At 36.5% G+C, this 18,906-nt stretch overlaps 1 long non-coding RNA gene across 2 annotated transcripts; it reads left to right on the top strand.

Annotated features, from left to right (window-relative positions):
• The first annotated feature begins 10,077 nt into the window (after positions 1-10,077).
• Positions 10,078-17,456, top strand: LOC131218897 (uncharacterized). Of its 2 annotated transcripts, XR_009157914.1 has the most exons (6): positions 10,078-10,447; positions 12,634-12,725; positions 13,608-13,792; positions 13,961-14,054; positions 14,178-14,257; positions 17,132-17,456. It is a non-coding gene; the product is annotated as an uncharacterized LOC131218897 (long non-coding RNA). The 2 variants fall into 2 exon arrangements; XR_009157913.1 differs by lacking the exons at positions 10,078-10,447; positions 17,132-17,456 and having other exon boundaries at positions 11,989-12,725; positions 14,178-14,371.
• Positions 17,457-18,906: the final 1,450 nt, after the last annotated feature.

Below are 18,906 nucleotides of genomic sequence, written 5' to 3'. Positions count from 1 at the left end.
CTAAACCCGATCCTGAACCCGAACCCGATTTCCTAAACCTAAACCTTTACCTATTCTCAATTCCCTAAAGTTATAACCTATAACCTATAACCTAAACCTAAACCTTAACCTAAACCTATAACCTAAACCTAAACCTAAACCTTAACCTAAACCTTAACCTAAACCTAAACCTATAACCTTAACCTAAACCAAAACTTATAACCTAAACCTTAACCTAAAACCTATAACCTATAACCTAAACTTATAACCTATAACCTAACCTTAACCTAAACCTAAAACCTAAACCTAAACCTATAACCTAAAACCTAAACCTAAAACCTAAATGTATTCTCAAATCCCTAAACCTAAACCTACACCTAATCCTAATCTTAACTCCCTAACCTAAACCTAAACCTAAACTTGAAAACCCAAACCTAAACCTGATCCCGAACCCGAACTCGATTGAATGGGGCCACACACAATCTTAAAGAATAATCCTTATATAAGTAGATTATTCATAGCTTATTCATAGCCTATTTCCTGTATGATTTCAATTGAATACCTTGTTAGGACATTAGCTGTTGTCTCTTATTATGATGATTTTTATCCTCTTTTGTAGGCATGGAAGGTGGTTAGAGGGGGATTTGAATTGCATGTGTTCCCCACCAAGGTGGAATCTAGGTGGGGCTCACTCTGATATTCTTGAGAAATTCATTGTCTTTCAATTTTATAAGCTTATGTTAAGATATGTGCCTGAAAATGAAGTAAATCCATACTTAAGTGAATCACATGGCAAATAAGAATAGAGATTAAATGCCTACATTCAAACCTTCTTTGGGATATAAGAGTTTAGGATTAGCAAACTTTTTTATTTTTTCAGTTTATTTTAGTGGTAATGACTTTATAAACAATTTCGATGACATATGAGCATCATAAATCTAGATCTTCTGCTTACAATTGATACAAATAGAAATTTCTCGTTTCCTTGCATTATGACTGCAAGTCCTAGTCATCATTAGCGTTGCTAGCATTGCTGCATCAAATATAGTATATAATAATGTAGCCCAATCACATGGCAACAAATAAGAAAATCTTGCTTTGTTGGAAAGCATACTCAAACTCAAGCATCACAATGCATCTATTTCCATCTCCACTCTCTCATATAGCATAGATTATTTGAGATTTGGATTTACCTCATTTTTAGAGTCATGTCCTAACACAATATGATAATATTAATAGATAAGGTGGATTTATCACCAACATTATTCCAAGACCCATATAACTTCTCCTTATATGAAGTTGGGTAGGGCACATGCAGCTTGAATCCATCAAAGGAGATAAGGATCACCTCTCATGTGTTCTCTCTCTCTCTCTCTCTTTTCATTTGTTTTTTTTTTCCATAGGATTGTTTATTTTGTGGTGTTTGCTCAAATATACATACAACATTTTATCATGTTATTATAATTATAAGTGGCCTAATCTCACCTTTCTAAAAATAACTAATAATAATTTCTACCTGATGAGAAATCACCAAGTGCCGTTAGGCTCAACCCAAAAGATAAATCAACATTTTCTTTCTTTCTTTTTCTTTTAACACACACTCACACACCAGAGTCACTTACGGCCACAATGGGTACTTGAACTCATGACCTTGTATTGAAACTATTTTGAATCTACCATTAAGGCATGAGTAAGGACCTAGGTGTGTGTGCACACTAACCTCAATGATGTGTTGACCACACTGAATTTTGTGAGCCCCACCAGGAAATAGGCTATGAATAATTTTTTATATTTTATTTATGATGTTAAACTTATATGTATTTATGCGTGGATAAATGTGATGTGGATAAGATTGTTTGTGTTTGGATGGATGTAGTTTATGTTTGAATGGATGTAGTTTATGTTTGGATGGATGTACGTAGTTTGTGTTTAGATGGATGTGCATGTGACTATGATGAAATATATTATAACAGGTGTATATCATGAAGAATATGATGAAATATATTATAACAGGTGTATATCAGGAATTTTTACCCGAATATCGAAAAAAAGAGACTTTTACCTACAAAATGTTTTGTAAGTAAGAGTTTCATCCACGTTTTTTACCTATGAAAACTTTCGTAGGTAAAAGATTCAACCACATTTTTACCTATGAAAAATTTTGTAGGTGAATGTTTTTACCTACAAACAATTTCGTAGGTAAAAGTCGTACCAATGCCGCCATAAAAAAACTGCACAGTTTTTACCTTCGAAAATTTTCGTAGGTAAAAGTTTCGTAAATATTTTTTACCTACGAAAGATTTTGTAGGTAAAAGTTTTGTGAACATTTTTACCTATGAAAAATTTTGTAGGTAAAAGTTCCGTGAACATTTTACCCACGAAAATTTTTATAAGTAAATGTTTCGTGAACATTTTTACCTACGAAAAAATTCGTCGGTAAAAGTTTTGTCAAAATTTTATACCTACGAATATGTTCGTAGGTAAAAGTTTCGTGAACATTTTTACCTATGAAAAAATTTGCCGGTAAAAGTTTTGTCAAAATTTTTTACCTACGAAAATTTTTTTCGGTAAAAGTCTTCCCTTTGCTGACGATATAATTTTTCGTTAGTAAAAGCCTTTACCCTTGGTCTTTTACGGACGAATTTACCGACAAAAAAATTCATTGGTAAAACCCATTACCTACGAAAAATGGTCATTTAGCGATGAATTTTTTCGTCGGTAAAAGTGGATTTTCTTGTAATGTTAATAATTGATTGAATTAGATGCTTTAAAAATCATATTTTATTTTTTTTCATTTAGATCGCATCTAGATACATTTATAAAGGTAACATTCACGAGAATAAAATCAACTATATTGATTATTTCATCAGAGTAAAAAGATTTAATAAATAATCAATTGTCCTCTTAATGGGAGCTTATTACATTTATCGAGTTTGCAGTGGAAGTATAATACTAAATCATAAAACTATTTTCTTATTCTTTCAGTATAATCTTACATAGGGAGATGGTCCTCTAAGTCTTCAATTTGTACATTACCTGCATCATCTATACAGTTGGAGAGGGTCAACGCCCTACTCATAATGATGGTTATTACTAGAGCATAAACTTTGATTAGAAAAGGAAAGAAGAAAAGAATAACATTTAAAGAGAAACAGGAGATGAGCTGCTCACACAACTCACTAAAGTTGCGCCGAACCGCGCTACCCTTCGCAGGAGAAGTTGAGCAGGTGATGCGAAGTGGGGTCCATGGCATGGGATTCAAGAGCTTACACGTGCGAAAGCCTATAAATACCACCTTACCCCCCTCATTTGCAGGATCAGATGTTCGGAAGACTAGTGCCACTGACAGGTATTGGAGACGGCGAGAAGGAGAGGGAGTGAAGAAGGGTCGAGCCACGTCACTCCATGTGAGTTACGCTGGCCCATGCAACTCATGAAGGAGTTGCGCGGGTACTCACTGAGACGACATTGTGCTGAGTTCTCTCAAGTCTTCAGGCCGTTCCAGGTGTTTCAAAGGGATCCTAGCACTCCTTTATCATGTCAATGAGGGACAAAGTGCATGGAAAGCCCTCACAACTTCTCCCATGGAGACATGACTGATATGAGCCAGAATGCTGTCAAAATTTATATTTAAGCCTATTTAATACTTACACTTTTGTATTTTATAGAAATTCTTTCTCAGAATCAGAGGATCAAAAGGATGTAATGAACTCAGAATGAATAAATTTGATGATTATTCTCTTAGTTATTTCTTTTTGTCATTATTAAGTGAGATAATTCTCCAAATCAAATGCTTTTCATTTCTGGTCGAAACTAAATAGCGACTCTGTTGGGGATTTTCTATCTTACTTAATATTGACTTAAGAATAACTTATAGAATTTCATCATTGTTTGGCATCCTATAAGGTGCCAAAATAGCGAATCTCAGTGAGAATGTCCTTCCTCTTATCTTCGAGATAGAATATATTTGCGAATAAATGCTAATTAAGTTTTATTGTTGATCTCTAATAGATACAAGAGCAACAAATTGACAATGAATGCTTAGATCATTCAAAAAAACACTAGTAAAAGAATAAAAGGATAGGAGAAATGGATGATGGCCATTTGTTGAGACGGACGGGCAAAGTTGTAATAGTCACATTACGCTTGGGTAAAAGGATAAAAAGTTCCCATAAACAGAATACCGAAGTAATAAGAAGAGAAACATTTGAAGAATGCTATGACAGTATTAGAGAAAAAGGAAAAAATAAGGTTGAAAAAGTAACGTATGCTCAACTGAGCATGTACGACATGTTACGACTATCAGAAGATTCTCGATACTGCCTAATTCAAGCTCTGTCTGATAACAATGTTAGAAAGGCATTGCTCACAGAGATGGAACACGAAGAATGAAATAATTGCATGCCAGTCATTTCCTTCTCCAATGATGATCAAGTTTGTAACGAAGAACATAATAGACTGTTAATGGTTATAGGCCATGTTGGTGGTAAGTAGATAAAATGAATAATGTTGGATAACAGGTTCGTGGTGAACTTGCTACCATTAACGATGCTAAACAAATTGGGATATTGTTAATCTCATTTGTGCCCTAGTGGGCTGATGATACAAGGGTTTAATTAAGATGAACAACGAGCGCTTGACAAAATCACATTAACAATGGAGATATGGTAGCTAATGACAGACATTGTTTGTCATGTCATTAATGCAGTAACGACATATAATCTCCTCTTGGGAAGACTTTGGATACATCAATACGACATCATACCATCAACTCTCCATCAATACTTCAAGTACTGTAAAGATGGGATTCAATATAAGGGGATGGCTAATGCAAAGCCGTATATAGAAGCGAAGTCTTACTTCGCCAACGCCGGCTATTATGATGAGTTCGCCGCAGGGAATAAAAAGGAAAGCAATGAGAATAAAATAGCAAGAGGCGAAACAAGCACAATGTAAAATGGGATTGCAAAAATAGAGTTATCTGAGAAAGAGAAAATGAAGTAGAAATTTTATTTTGTACCAAGATATCTGAGACGATGCTACTACCACATGTGGAGAGAAAGAAACCATTCCCAGTTATGCCTAAGAGGTTCTATGTTAAAGCTAGTTTCAAACACCCTGAACCCATTGAATTTTATGCATCTAAGAGGTAGAGATAGAAGAGAAGATAGATAACAAGATAAACATTACAAAGTTGACATATGAAGATATAGAAAGATACATCTCGGCTAGCAGAAAAATAATGAAGAATATGGGTTTTGATTGTGAGAAGCCGACTAGGTTGACTAGTGGAAAAGGTATCTAGACCTCGATCGGAGTCAATGAAGAAAAATGAGAGAAGTTCCGAGGATTGGGAAGAAAATCTTCGGTAAATATGATTACTGTAGAATTAGTAGAAGAGGCGGAAGCTAAAATGATCAAGCATCCTGAGGTGGCTCCGAAGCAAATAGAAGATGGGGGGCAACCAACGATTGACAGAAGAAGAACCTCAGAATACATTTATAAGTGTCAATCTCCTTGAACAAGAGGCTAACAAGTATATTAAACTGTTTAAAGAAAATAAAGATGTGTTTGCTTGGACGTATGCAGAAATGTCAGGCCCAGTGACGATGTATCGATTAAATATTTCTAAAGACAAGAGACTGATTAAACAAGCGCACAAACGATTCCACCCGGATCTGATTCCCTTGATTGAAGAAGTGAATAAGCTAATTAAAGTTTGATTTATCAGAGAAGTCAAGTATCCTAAATGGATATTAAACATTGTCCCGGTGAAAAAGAAAAGTGGACAAATTAGAGTATGCATTGACTTCAGGGACTTGAATGAAGCATGTCCGAAGGATGATTTCCCACTGCCAATTACTAACTTGTTAATTGACAGTATGATTCAGTCTGCCGTTATGTCCTTTATGGATGGTTATGCTGGGTATAACCAAATAAGAATGGCCTCAGAAGATGAGGAAGCCATGACATTTAGAATGTCACTAAGAATTTATTTTTACAAAGTCATGCTGTTTGGTCTTAAGAATGCTGACACGACATATCAGAGGGCAATGTAGAATATATTCCAAGATATGATGCATAAGCACGACGAATGTTATCTGGATGATTAAGTGGTCAGGTCTAGTGATCATGAGGAACATTATGAACATTTGGTTTTAGTATTTTGTCGACTCAGAAAGAAGCAACTGAGAATGAATCTGTTTAAATGCGCGTTTGGTGTTTCATCAGGAAAGTTCCTTGGTTTTGTTGTTAGGCACATGGGAATTGAGGTCGACCCGGGAAAGATAAAGATTATTCTAGAAATGCCCCCTCCATAAACATTAAAAGAATTGAAGAGTTTGCAGGGAAAGTTAACATATATTCGTCACTTTATCTCTAATCTTGCAGAAAGATGTCAGCCATTTTCACATCTAATGAAGAAAGGGGCGGAATTTGTATGAGATCAATCGTGTCAAAACGCATTTGATTCGATTAAAGAATTGATGAAACAACCCCCAGTACTAGCGGCACCTATGAAAGGTAAACCCCTCATTCTTTATGTCTCTGAAATGAAAAATTTTTTGGGAGCTTTCACTACCAAAAAAAGGGGTAAAGGATACAGTCTACGTTAATTTTTTGCTACGGATATAAACCGTAGTTACAGTTAGTACGGTTTTAATCTGTAGCTAAAAAGTTGACACACATTAATAATTAACGATGTTGTAAGGGGCTCTATGGGACCTAAAAAAATATTTCCTATCTAAGCTGTCCATATATTTGGAAATATTATGTTAGAGCACGACATCAAAAATCAGCTAGATTGAAAGCTCAAGTTGGCCACACGGTAGGAAACATTAAGATTAAATCACATTTGCTTCCTATGGTGTGGTCTATTTTGGCCTTAAATCTATCTTAAGTTTGATATCATAAACTAAAATAATTTAATAAAATTAATGGTCGGAGTGGATAAACCAAATGTATCATAGTGGGCCCCACGAAGCCCCTGTCATGACCGTCCATGGTCCATCTCACGAAACAACGCCCAAATTTGGGCGTGCGCTCAAAACAAAGCCGCGGCCAAAACGGCCTCATCTCTCTCTCTCTCTCTCTCTCTCTCTCTCCCCTCGTTCATTAATGCCCTCTCACTTTCTCTCCGTTCCCTAATCGCCTCTCTCTCTTTCCCTCTCTCTGTTTCCCAATCCTCTCTCTCCCTCTCGATCTCTGCTCCATCTCTCATTCTCGTCTCTCTCTTTGCCGTTTCTTCTATCTCTCTCCATTGCAGCAGCCGTGAAGCTCCTGCCCGAAGAAACACACGCCATGAAGCTCCTCTCCATAGGTTTGATATCTTCTTCTCTGTGTCTCTTTTTCTGTCTTTCAAATTTGATTCATGCTAAATGTTTGATGAAATGGCATGTTATCTGTTTGTTGAAATGGCTGGATGAAATGGCATGCTATTTGTTTGATGAAATGACTAGATTCCATGCATGTTATCTGTTTGATGAAATGGGTAGATTTTGGTAGAGCACATCAGCGCAGTTCTTCTAAGATTAAAAGCCCGCAGACAAATTCTTTCAATAGGCCTTGCTGGTTGGGGTGGTCAGCGAGTTGAGTCAGTGAGTTTTAAAACTATGATAATGGTCAGGTTACCTATACTGAGCATAAATGCACAATCTCATGTTTTTTGCTTCATAGTTGTTTAAGGATAACAGGTAGTGAAGATGTCATGGTTCTTTAAATATGCATGTGGACTGAGTTTTCTGTATTGCCATTATATTCATGTGTGGGAATGTGAAACTTCTAATTCATATATGTAAATAGGGTTGGGAATGTGAAATGAACACATTTCAGAATCACTAAAATGAATGCAAATGTGGTTGTGAAAGTTCTGTAATTCCTATTACAAACTGTAAATGCAAATGGTAAAAACTTATCCATGCACCAATTCATTGACCAAATTTTTGTGATTGCAGTAGATCCTAGACTTTGAAACTAATGCAGACGCTTGTGAAGTGATGCAGATCAGTGGAGATGCATGCTAAGTGGTTCATAGATTAACCTTTTTTTTGTTATTGCTGAGTTTGGTTGCAGGTTTTGTGAAGTGGTTTGTATTAATGGTTTTTTTATTTTTTATTTTTTTTCAAATCAATGGTTACTTTCCTTTTGTGAACTCATTTCTAAACTGATAGCCATCAATGCAGACCTGTCACCACATTTAGGAGTAGTACTTGGGCTTCATGCACTCATTTGTAGCCTGATTCATCAACTCATCTGTGTAACTAATTGACTTTTCCTTATTGCAACAGGTCCTAGACTTTTGTAACTAATGCACATGCTTGTGAAGTGATGCAGGTCGATGGATGGTTGTGAAGTGATTCATTGACTTATTCTGTGATTGCAGTGATGGGTTGCAAGTTTTTGTGAAGTGATGCACATTAATGGTTATTTTTCCAAATCAACGGTTACTTTTCTTTCTTGCACTCATTTGTAAACTGATTCGTGCACTCATGTGAACTGGATTGTATCATGTGATTGCAGAAGATCCTAATCTAATTTTTCAACTGATTCATAGATTAAACTCCAGACAAATCTGTCAACTGGAACTCATTTGTGAACTGAACTTGAACTGGAATGCGGACTGTAGCTTTTAGTTTAGAAACAATTAATTGTCCGTATACCATGGATTAAAGCTCACCTAGGACTTGGTTCACCCTTGTTCCAAGTGCATAGTGAACATGGACTTCATAAAAAGTCATCTGTGTCAAAGGTGGGGCATGGCCATTTTTGTAGGATAGGCAACTCTTTCACCAACTGACCTTTTTGAATTTGGAAATTGAAAGACTTAATTTCCAGAATGAACCCTGAGTTTTGAAGTTTGAACTTGCATTTATTTCTAGAAAAAAGCCAGTTGTGTTTTGAAGTACTAATATGCAGTTCATTTTGTCTCTGCTATAGTTCTGTCACTATGCCATTTGTCGCTCTTTGATGCCATTGAATTTTATGATTCATTTAGCTCTGGCAATTTGCAAAATGAGAAGATGACTGATTACGTTTTGCAATCAATCCATCTCATGCATGTTGCAGTTCATGGTGACTCATGATGCATCATTCACTGGAACTGTCCTATGTGGTGGCTGAAAAAAATGTTGATTGGCCAAGCCCAAGTCAATTATTCTTCTATTGCAAGTTTTATTTTGACACGGCCAAGCCAAATGTTGAAACTGAAAGAACAGTCTCCTAGTCCAGCTTGTACTCTGCACATCATTGGTCCTGTCAAAACAACCTTTATCAATTGTTTACTAGAACTTTTTCTCAGGCAATTTTGTTTAATTGATGATAGAGAAATGGAAAATCGACATTTGGTGGACCATGATGATTGTGAAATCAGTTTTCAAGTTTGCACTTTCTTTGTTTCATGGCAGTTCTCTCTCTCCCTCCCCCACGCGCACCCCGCCTCTCTTTTCTAATGCTGCTTAGTTTGTGATTTTGATCATAGTCCCTAGTAGAGATGCTTGCAAGATTGCAATGGTGCACCAAGAAGATGCTAGCCTGAATGTCGAGATGGCAAAACTGGCTTTTGCAAAGGGTATATGGAGTTATGTATGTAAGATGGACAATGCATTGTGTAAATACCCTCCTGCCCACCATATAGGCACAAACTTGGCTGTGACTGCTCTCTAGCTAATTCAAAAGGTGACTACTCCATCCTCACTTTCTTCAGCGCAGCCCTTTTTAGCAATGTTCAACAGCAGCTGGTCTGCTGGGAACTTGGCTGGGTTGACTCAGTTTGGTTGGTCTATGACCATTGCCTCTGCCAAATCCTATTCCACAAGAATAACTGATGTGCTTTTCATTCACTTGGTTGGGTCGAACTCAGACATCTAAAGACTGATTACCAGGTCGAATAAAATCTCAACTAAAATGAGATGAGCTCATTTTTAAGTGGCAACCAAAGGGGGCCTTAAGTTTGTTTTAAGCTGCAGATTCCACTCTTTTATTTTATAAAAGGATTTTTAAGATGTATCTTTCGGATTTGATACATTTTGTTTTGTTGAAAGGTGGTAGGTGGTTTTTTCCTTTTTGGGCACAAGTAAGGCTGTTAGGGGCCGGCTTGGGGTTAGCTTTGCCCTAGATTTTGAACTTTTTGAGTCGGGCATATTAAAATTTTTTATTTTTCCTAGCCTATTGGCAGGCCTACAAGTAAGGTATTATAAGGTAAGATAACCAGGGATCTAACCTAGATCACTCACGCTTGCAGTGGTCTTACTTTTGTTTACTTGGACAGCTTAATAGATTGATGAGGATTGTCATTTATTTTTTTCTAAGAAAAAGTTACTCTCTTGTTATTTATCCAGGACTAATCAACATGTAGTTGGATGAAAAAATTGGTAATCTGATTACAATTTGGTACAGGTTCATTATCCAATGGAAGCCTTTCAGAGTGGTCCAATAGCTGATTCCAAAGTGCAGCTTCTAGAGATACATGCAGGTTAGCTTTTTCTCCAAAATGTTTCCTGGTTTTAGTATTTCAATTTTCAGGGAATATTATGTGTATAGCCTAATACTTGGTTTTTATGATTCTGATGAGTGAGAAATGGTTGGAATTAGCTCTCTCCTCAGAAGTAATTTGTTTTTTGTAATATTAATGGATCAGAATCAATCTTACAGAAGGCTGAAATGAGGTGTCTCTTACCAAGAAGTCTGCTGGATCATGGATTTTTTTTTCTGGATCCCCTCTGCATGAAGAAGACAGGAATAAGAAATCAAATGGCCTATTTTGCAATGTCTTTTTTGTGCTACGGGCTCGTGAGAAGTTTCTATCATTGAGGAAAGGTACAAAGTCGAATGTTGCTTCTGTCTTAGAAGAGGTATTGTCCTATTTTTAACTGAGAGGCCTTTTTCTAATCCTGACTCATAGAAAATCTGACACTTTGTTTTTGGTATTTCATTTGTCAGCTTAATTCCTTAAGATAGAAATATTGATTTAGTTATAGGCATATTTTAGGACCTCCACATTGCAAGGTCTTCATTCGAGCAGGCTCGCTTCAATCTGTTATTTACAGCCCTACAATGTCTGAACTTTAAACTACTGGTGGTTCACACAGTTCCACAAAGATTAACAATGTGGGTCCCAAAAAGGTGGGCCCGCCTGTATGGTTGCTGGATGCTTTGTTGGACGATTTTGATACCTATTCATCAAGAAAACCAACTATTTTCTGCTGAGAAATAAAAAGCACTTTAATTTTATACATAACTGCATATTGAAACATTGCTGGAAGTGGCTTCATGCAAATAAGTTGGCTGTTTTGTTTCTCATAGTCTTGGATTCACAAGTCAAAATGATATTCGGATTTTGTTGATGCTATGTTTTCTTTTATTTGCTATAAGTTGCAATAACAGCTTCCTTCTTTTTTGTTGATTTGAAAAGTTCATAGATCCAAAGTTAGGGTTATAATGGAAAATTTGTTAGGATGACAATTCTATTTTAATCTAACAATGTCTGAAGGAGATGTTTGTTTCATAAATATTTATTCTTTGAGAGGTTTATGTATCTTATTCCGAAGTTTGCTAGCCACACACACACTTCCACAGGTGGCTTATATGTCAAATGGTGATGTGTGTGGCACATCTGATCTGCATGTCTTGGGACCCACACTGCAGATGACCTGGCACAAAAATCAAGGTATTCACTTATCAGATTGGCCACCCTTTTAAAAAAATGGACGGTCAAAAATTTGCCTACAGTCCACATTTGACATCCACATAAAGCCACTTGATTAATCGAGTGGCATATTCTTGAATCATGTCACCTACATGATTGGTCTCTCTCATCTTATATTCCATCAGATGTCCATCCACGTGGTTGGCTGGCAACATGTGACATGTGTAAAGTTGCTTCTAGGGCTCAAAAGCCACCATCTTAGTTATAAACTTATAGTTATTGACTGCAAGCCTCAGTTTGGTGCAGGTTTTATGCTACCCTGTTTTCAGATATTGAGTCATCAGATTATTTTTTTCTGGTAGTGAGTGTATTTCATTTTAGGCTGGTTAACTGTCATTTAGACCATACATTTTCTGTTAAATAAAATGTAATTGCTGCTGAGCCTGAGGATGCGGATGAGGCTGGGGCTTGCAGCCTGGCTACACGTGATTCAGATATGCTTTCTTTCCTTTATATTATGATTTAGATGTGTATAGATAGTCTATGAGTTTTTGCAATCCACGCATTTAAATCATCATATATGCTTATGATTTTAATGCACCAAAAACCACCCATACAATCTTAGCCCTGTAAATGCGTCAGCATATCAAGCTCATGGACTTGACATGGATATGTTTGATGTCGCCTAGGTGCGGAACCAGTTGTCCATTCCAATGTTACCAAGATCACCAACCCACCTCATTCTTTTGACAAAAAAGAAAATGAAAAGGAAAAACAGGTGGCACTTCTAGCAGTCATAGATATTATTGTCCTCAGCCCCTAAAGTCTGCATTTGGATGTTCTGATTTCTTTGTGCATGCAGTTTTTTTCCATTGAATTCAATATCAGTAAGTTTCTCAAATGTAGGATGTTTTGCTAGTAGTGATTTCTTTGTTCTGATTCCTTTTACTTTATACCAATGTTTTTATTCTCAAAGTTTAATTTATCTATTTCATTATGGCGTTTTCTCATAGGATGCAAGCTTTGGTTGAGGACTACATTTTCAGTGGAGGCATTTTCTCTACGTCGGTATTTCAGTATACTAATGAGGAAAAAAGCTCTCAAGGTTAGTTCATTTCGACTTAAAACATTGAATAACTAGATAAATCAGCTCGTATGTACATTGATCAGTTGGTAGTTTTTTGGCTTTATCTCGTTTTTCTACAGTGGAGCCTGAATTCATAGATAAATCAGCTAGTATGTACATTGCTCACTTGTGCGATACTACCTAAACTGCCCTTCTGTTTTGCTATTGATTTATAGGTTTGATCTGGAACTGCAGATATTTCCATGGGATGTGTCTCACATTTGAGCATCAACGTAGGTAAAAGAAATCCCAACAAAAACAAGACTGATTCAATTCCATCTTCAATAGACAACAAGGTGCATTCTTGCACACACTTCTTATTGTAATTGGTGGATTCTTGCACATGTTTATTTTTAAATTTCGATGCATTCAATTGTGAAAGGATTTATGACTTTGAAAATGAAAGAGAGAGGCTCATTATGGAGAAGAACGCAGTCATTCAAGAGCATGCTTCTTTGGAAAATCAATTAGTTTCTTTACAGACATAGATAAACAGCCTCACTGCCTTACAAGTAAGGTGCTTAAACTTACAATCTAACCCTTTTTGCTGAACACAAAATATATGCGTCTTTATTGCCTTTCCTATTGCAGGTTAGTTCCATAAAGAAGGAATATGATCAAGCCCAATTTGAGCTCAATTTGAGTCGTTCAAAGATGAAAGAATGTGATGCTGAGATCAGTGCCATTGTCAAGGAGCAACAAAAGCTTCAACATAAAATTAGTGATGCAAATGTTGAGAGTAAAAAATTAGAAAATGAGGTACTTGCAGTGGTTATTTTGTTCCTATTTTATTTAACTTGCTTGATCTATGAAATTGTGTATGTGTTCTTGATAGAAACCCACTCTTTCCCATTCACATAGATTAAGCGAATGGAGATGGAACAGAAAGATTGCTCCCTGAAGGTAGATAAACTACTAGAAAGGCATAGTTGGATTGTAGCTGACAAATAATTATTTGGAAAAAGTGGGACAGATTATGACTTCTCATCTCGTGATCCTCGTAAATCAAGGGAGGAGCTTGAGAAACTTCAAGTTGAACAATCCGTGTGTGTGATTAGATTACTTGTTGTGTTGTTTCCTGTGCTTCTTTGTTTTTTTTTCCATGACAATGAAATAGTATGATTCAACACCTAATTGATGTTTGGTTTTGCATTTTTTTGAAAGAAGAAGGTTAATGGACATGCATCTCAGTTAATCTGATTGATTGCTTTCAGCCTTGAGAAGAGGGTCAACAAAAAAGTTATGGCAATATTCGAGAAAGCTGAAGATGAATACAATGACTTATTATCCAACAAAAACATCATTGAGGTATATTGTTGTATTTCTCAGCCTGTAAAGGATCTCATCTTCTTTAAAAAAAAAAAAAAATTGAATTTGTTTATGTCTGAAGTTGTTTGTTTACTGTATTCTTCTCTTGCTTATAATGATAAGTCAAAAATCAAGAAGGTGATTGAAGAGCTTGATGAAAAGAAGAAGGAAACACTAAAAGTTACTTGGGTTAAAGTGAACAAGTGAGTCAACACTTCTCTGCTCTCATGTTCCAGTTCATATTTTGTGCTTTCTAGTTGAAAATCAAGAATGCCATTTACTTTTGTTGGTATATTTCAGTGAAAGAAATTTACTTTCTGGATTATGTTAGTGTGCATGATTTCAGCGTTTTAGATGGCTGAAACTATGGCCCAAATTATAGTATCCGCCTTCCTTGGATCCCTGGATCAGACGAATTCGGTGGATCCCATAGACAGGCCGTGTTTATATATTTGTTCGAAATTAATGGAGCAGACCCGGATGTGTGTCGGAGCTATTCGGATGAGCGGGGGTCTCTGGAAGGTGGGAGCCACTGTTATGACCATGATGAAGCTGTCCATTTTTTATGGACAGTATTGGAGGGGCCTGGCCATTTGGACAGGCTGTGTTTATGTATTTGCTTGAAATTAATGGAGCAGAGCTGGATGTGCGTCAGAGCTATTCAGATGAGCGAAGGTCCCTGGAAGGTGTGAACCGCTGTTATGACCATGATGAAGCTGTCCATTTTCTATGGACAGTATTGGAGGAGCCCAACCATTTGGACAGGCCGTGTTTATGTATTTGCTCAAAATTAATGGAGCAGACCCGGATGTGCGTCGGAGCTTTCCGGATGAGCGAGGGTCCTTGGAAGGTGGGAACCGCTATTATGACCATGATGAAGCTGTCCATTTCCTATGGACAACATTGGAAGGGCCTGACCATTTGGACAGGCCGTGTTTATATCTGTATTTGCAGGGACCACACCCTTAACCTAAGACCCAAACGTTAACCCGATCTCAAACCCAAATCCGATTTCCTAAACCTAAACCTTAACGTATTCTCAAATCCCTAAACCTAAACCTACACCTAATCCTAATCTCAACTCCTTAACCTAAACCTAAACTTGAAGACCCAAACCTAAACCCGAATCCAAACCCGAACCCAAACCCGATTTCCTAAACCTAAACCTTAACCTATTCTCAATTCCCTAAATCGTAACCTATAACCTAACCAAAACCTAAACCTATAACCTACACTTATAACCTAAACCTAAACGTAAAACCTAAACCTAAACCTAAACCTAAACCCGATTCTGAACCCGAATCTGAATCCCTAAATCCTTAGCCTAAACCTAAATCCCAAACGTAAACCCGATCTCGAACCTGAACCTGATTTCCTATACCTAAACCTTAACGTATTCTCAAATCCCTAAACTTAAACCTACACCTAATCTTAATCTCAACTCCGTAACCTAAACCTAAATCTAAACTTGAAAACCCAAACCTAAACCCGATCTCGAACCCGAACACGATTTCCTAAGCCTAAACTTATAACCTTAACCAAAACCTATTCTCAAATCCCAAAACCTATAACCTAAACCTAAACCTAAACCTTAACCTAAACCTAAACCTTAACCTATAACCTAAACCTATAAACTAAAACCTAAACCTAAACCTAAAACCTAAATGTGTTCTCAAATCTCTAAACCTAAACCTACACCTAATCCTAATCTCAACTCCCTAACCTAAACCTAAACCTAAACTTGAAAACCCAAACCTAAACCCGATCCCGAACTTGAACCTGATTTCCTAAACCTAAAGCTTAACCTATTCTCAATTCCTTAAAGCTATAACCTATAACCTATAACATATAACCTAAACCTAAACCTTAACCTAAACCTAAACCATAACTTAAACTTAAACCTATAACCTTAACCTAAACCAAAAACTATAAACTAAACCTTAACCCATGACCTATAACCTATAACCTAAACTTATAACCAATAACCTAACCTTAACCTAAACCTAAAACCTAAATGTATTCTCAAATCCCTTAATATAAACCTAACACCTAATCCTAATCTCAACTCCCTAACCTAATCTTGAAAACCCAAACCTAAACCCAATCCCGAACCCAAACCTAATTTCCTAAACCTAAACAATTAACCTGTTCTCAATTCCTTCTCAATTCCCTAAAGCTATAACCTATAACCTAAACCTAAACCTAAAACCTAATCCTAAACCTAAAACCTAAATATATTCTCAAATCCTTAAACCTAAACCTTCACCTAATCCTAATCTCGACTCCTTAACCTAAACCTAAACCTAAACTTGAAAACCCAAACTAAACCCGATCTCAAACCCGAACCCGATTTCCTAAACTTAAACCTAAACCTATTCTCAATTCCCTAAAGCTTTAACCTATAACCTATAACCTAAACCTAAACCTATAACCTATAACCTAAACCTAAACCTTAACCTAAACCTTAACCAAAACCTATAACCTAAACTTTAACCTATAACCTATAACCTAAACTTATAACCTATAACCTAACCTTAACCTTAACCTAAAACCTAAGCCTAAACCTATAACCTAAACCTATAACCTAAAACCTAAACCTAAAACCTAAATGTATTCTTAAATCTCTAAACCTAAACCTACACCTAATCCTAATCTCAACTCCCTAACCTAAACCTAAACCTAAACTTGAAAACCCAAACCTAAACCCGATCCCGAACCCGAACCCGATTTCCTAAACCTAAACCTTAACCTATTCTCAATTCCCTAAAGCTATAACCTATAACCTATAACCTAAACCTAACCTAAACCTATAACCTTATCCTAAACCTAAAACCTAAACCTAAACCTATAATCTTAACCTAAACCTAAGTTTTTAGTTTAAAAGTCCATCCTATGTTTGAACACATTACTCATGTTGGATTTTGCCATAGTTTAGAAGATTTGTAGGTACATTTTTTATTTCTTCATATATAAGTGTTTTTATTTTTATTTTTATTTTTATTTTTATCTTTCTTCCTTTTGAGATGTGTACAAAGGCATGCTTGTTTGATTGTGTCTACAAATGCTGTTTTATACAGGCTGACAAGCTAAAGATGTCAGTGGAGGATGAAATTCATTTTCTCAAGGGAAGAGTTTCAGAACTTGAAAGTGATCTTGTGTCGAAGTCTACAGAAGTTACATTTACAGTTTCAAGGAAAGAAGAAGCTCTATCTTCTGCATTTGCAGAAATTGACCGTCTGAAGGAAGAAAATTCTGTAAAAATGTGAGCATTATTGAATGCATATGGAGGGTGTTTACTATGTTGGAGTGTATTTGTTTCTTGCACATGAGGGCACACCTTATTTGTAATTCTTATGATAGGTTGAGCAAAGTGAAGTATTGTTTATTTAGAAATGTGAATGTAGGATGCAAGGTATGTTTTGATTGTTATATGTAATAAATGCATCATTTTTTTTCTGATTGCATTTTATGTACTATTTCTATCAGCATTAAGCTTAGATGAGTTATCAATCATAGCAAGTTTTTGCAATGGAAACAGGTTGTATTAATTCAATTTTTGAAAAAATAGCTATAAATATAATCCGTAGCTATAGCTACGGCTTTTGTCCGTAGCTATTGTATCTATTGCTATGGATATTATTGGTGCAATTGGTATCTATTGCTACGGATAAAATCCCTTTTGCTATGGATATGATCCATAGTACGTCCGTCGCTATTGGTGGGGTAGCTAAAGGTATTGCTACGGATATAATCTGTAGCTATTGTGCTACGAATATAATCCGTAGTGATTGGTATCTATTGCTACGGACCATATCCGTAGCTATTGGTATTTATTGTTATGGATATAGTCCGTAGCTAGACCTTTAGCTACCCCACCAATAGCGGCGGACGTGCTACGGATCATATTGGTAGCAAAAGGGCTTTTGCTATAGTTTTTGGCGGTAGCCTTTACCCGTTTTTCTTGTAGTGTTTGTTAGCACAAACAAATGAGCAAGGGAAGGAGATTGTGCTGTATTATCTGAGTAGAACTCTGATAGGTGCTGAATGTAACTATTCGCCCATCGAGAAAGTGTGCTTAGCTCTGATTTTTGCAGTACAAAAGTTAAGGCATTATTGTCTCTCCCATGATATAATCTTGATCTTGCGAGCGGATTCCCTAAAGTTCTTGATGAAAAGACCAATGCTATCGAGGAGACTGGTTAAATGGATGTTTTTACCGTCAAAGTATATGATCACTTATGAATCAACAAAAGCAGTAAAGGGACAAGCAGTGGTGGATTTCTTGGTAGCCCACCCTGTACCGGATAATGAAATGATCAGCGATGACTTTCTGGATGAGTAGGTAATGTTGGCAGAACTACCTGGTTTGTGGCAAATGTATTTCAACGGCGCTTTTAGGACTTCAGGGACAGGTTCTGGATTGATATTTATTAGTCTGCAAGGCGACTTACTACCATATTCCTTTACATTAGGTGTGGCATGCACTAATAACAAAGTTGAATATCAAGCTCTCATTATAGGAATGAAAATAGCCCAGGAAATGAAGATAAAAGCGCTACGAATTTTTGGCAATTCTAAGCTAGTGATAAACCAACTTACTACAGAATTCGAAATAAGGAAGCAAGAGCTTCTCCTGTGTCATCGTCAATCGTAATAATTGTTGGAGCAATTTCAGGATGTTGAAATTAGGCATATACCGAGATCAGAGAACGTAAGAGCAGATGCCTTAGCTAGTTTGACTGCAACTTTGGCTTGTCTAAATTGAAGCCCTCTTTAAGTAACAATCGAAGAAAGAAGGTTTTTGTTACCTACTGAAGATGCCAAAGTCTTTGAAGAATTTCCCGTGTCATGT

The sequence above is a fragment of the Magnolia sinica genome, chromosome 11, assembly GCF_029962835.1.
Source record: "Magnolia sinica isolate HGM2019 chromosome 11, MsV1, whole genome shotgun sequence".
In the NCBI taxonomy this organism is placed as follows: Eukaryota; Viridiplantae; Streptophyta; class Magnoliopsida; order Magnoliales; family Magnoliaceae; genus Magnolia; species Magnolia sinica.
This window is presented reverse-complemented; position numbering and strand designations above follow the sequence as displayed.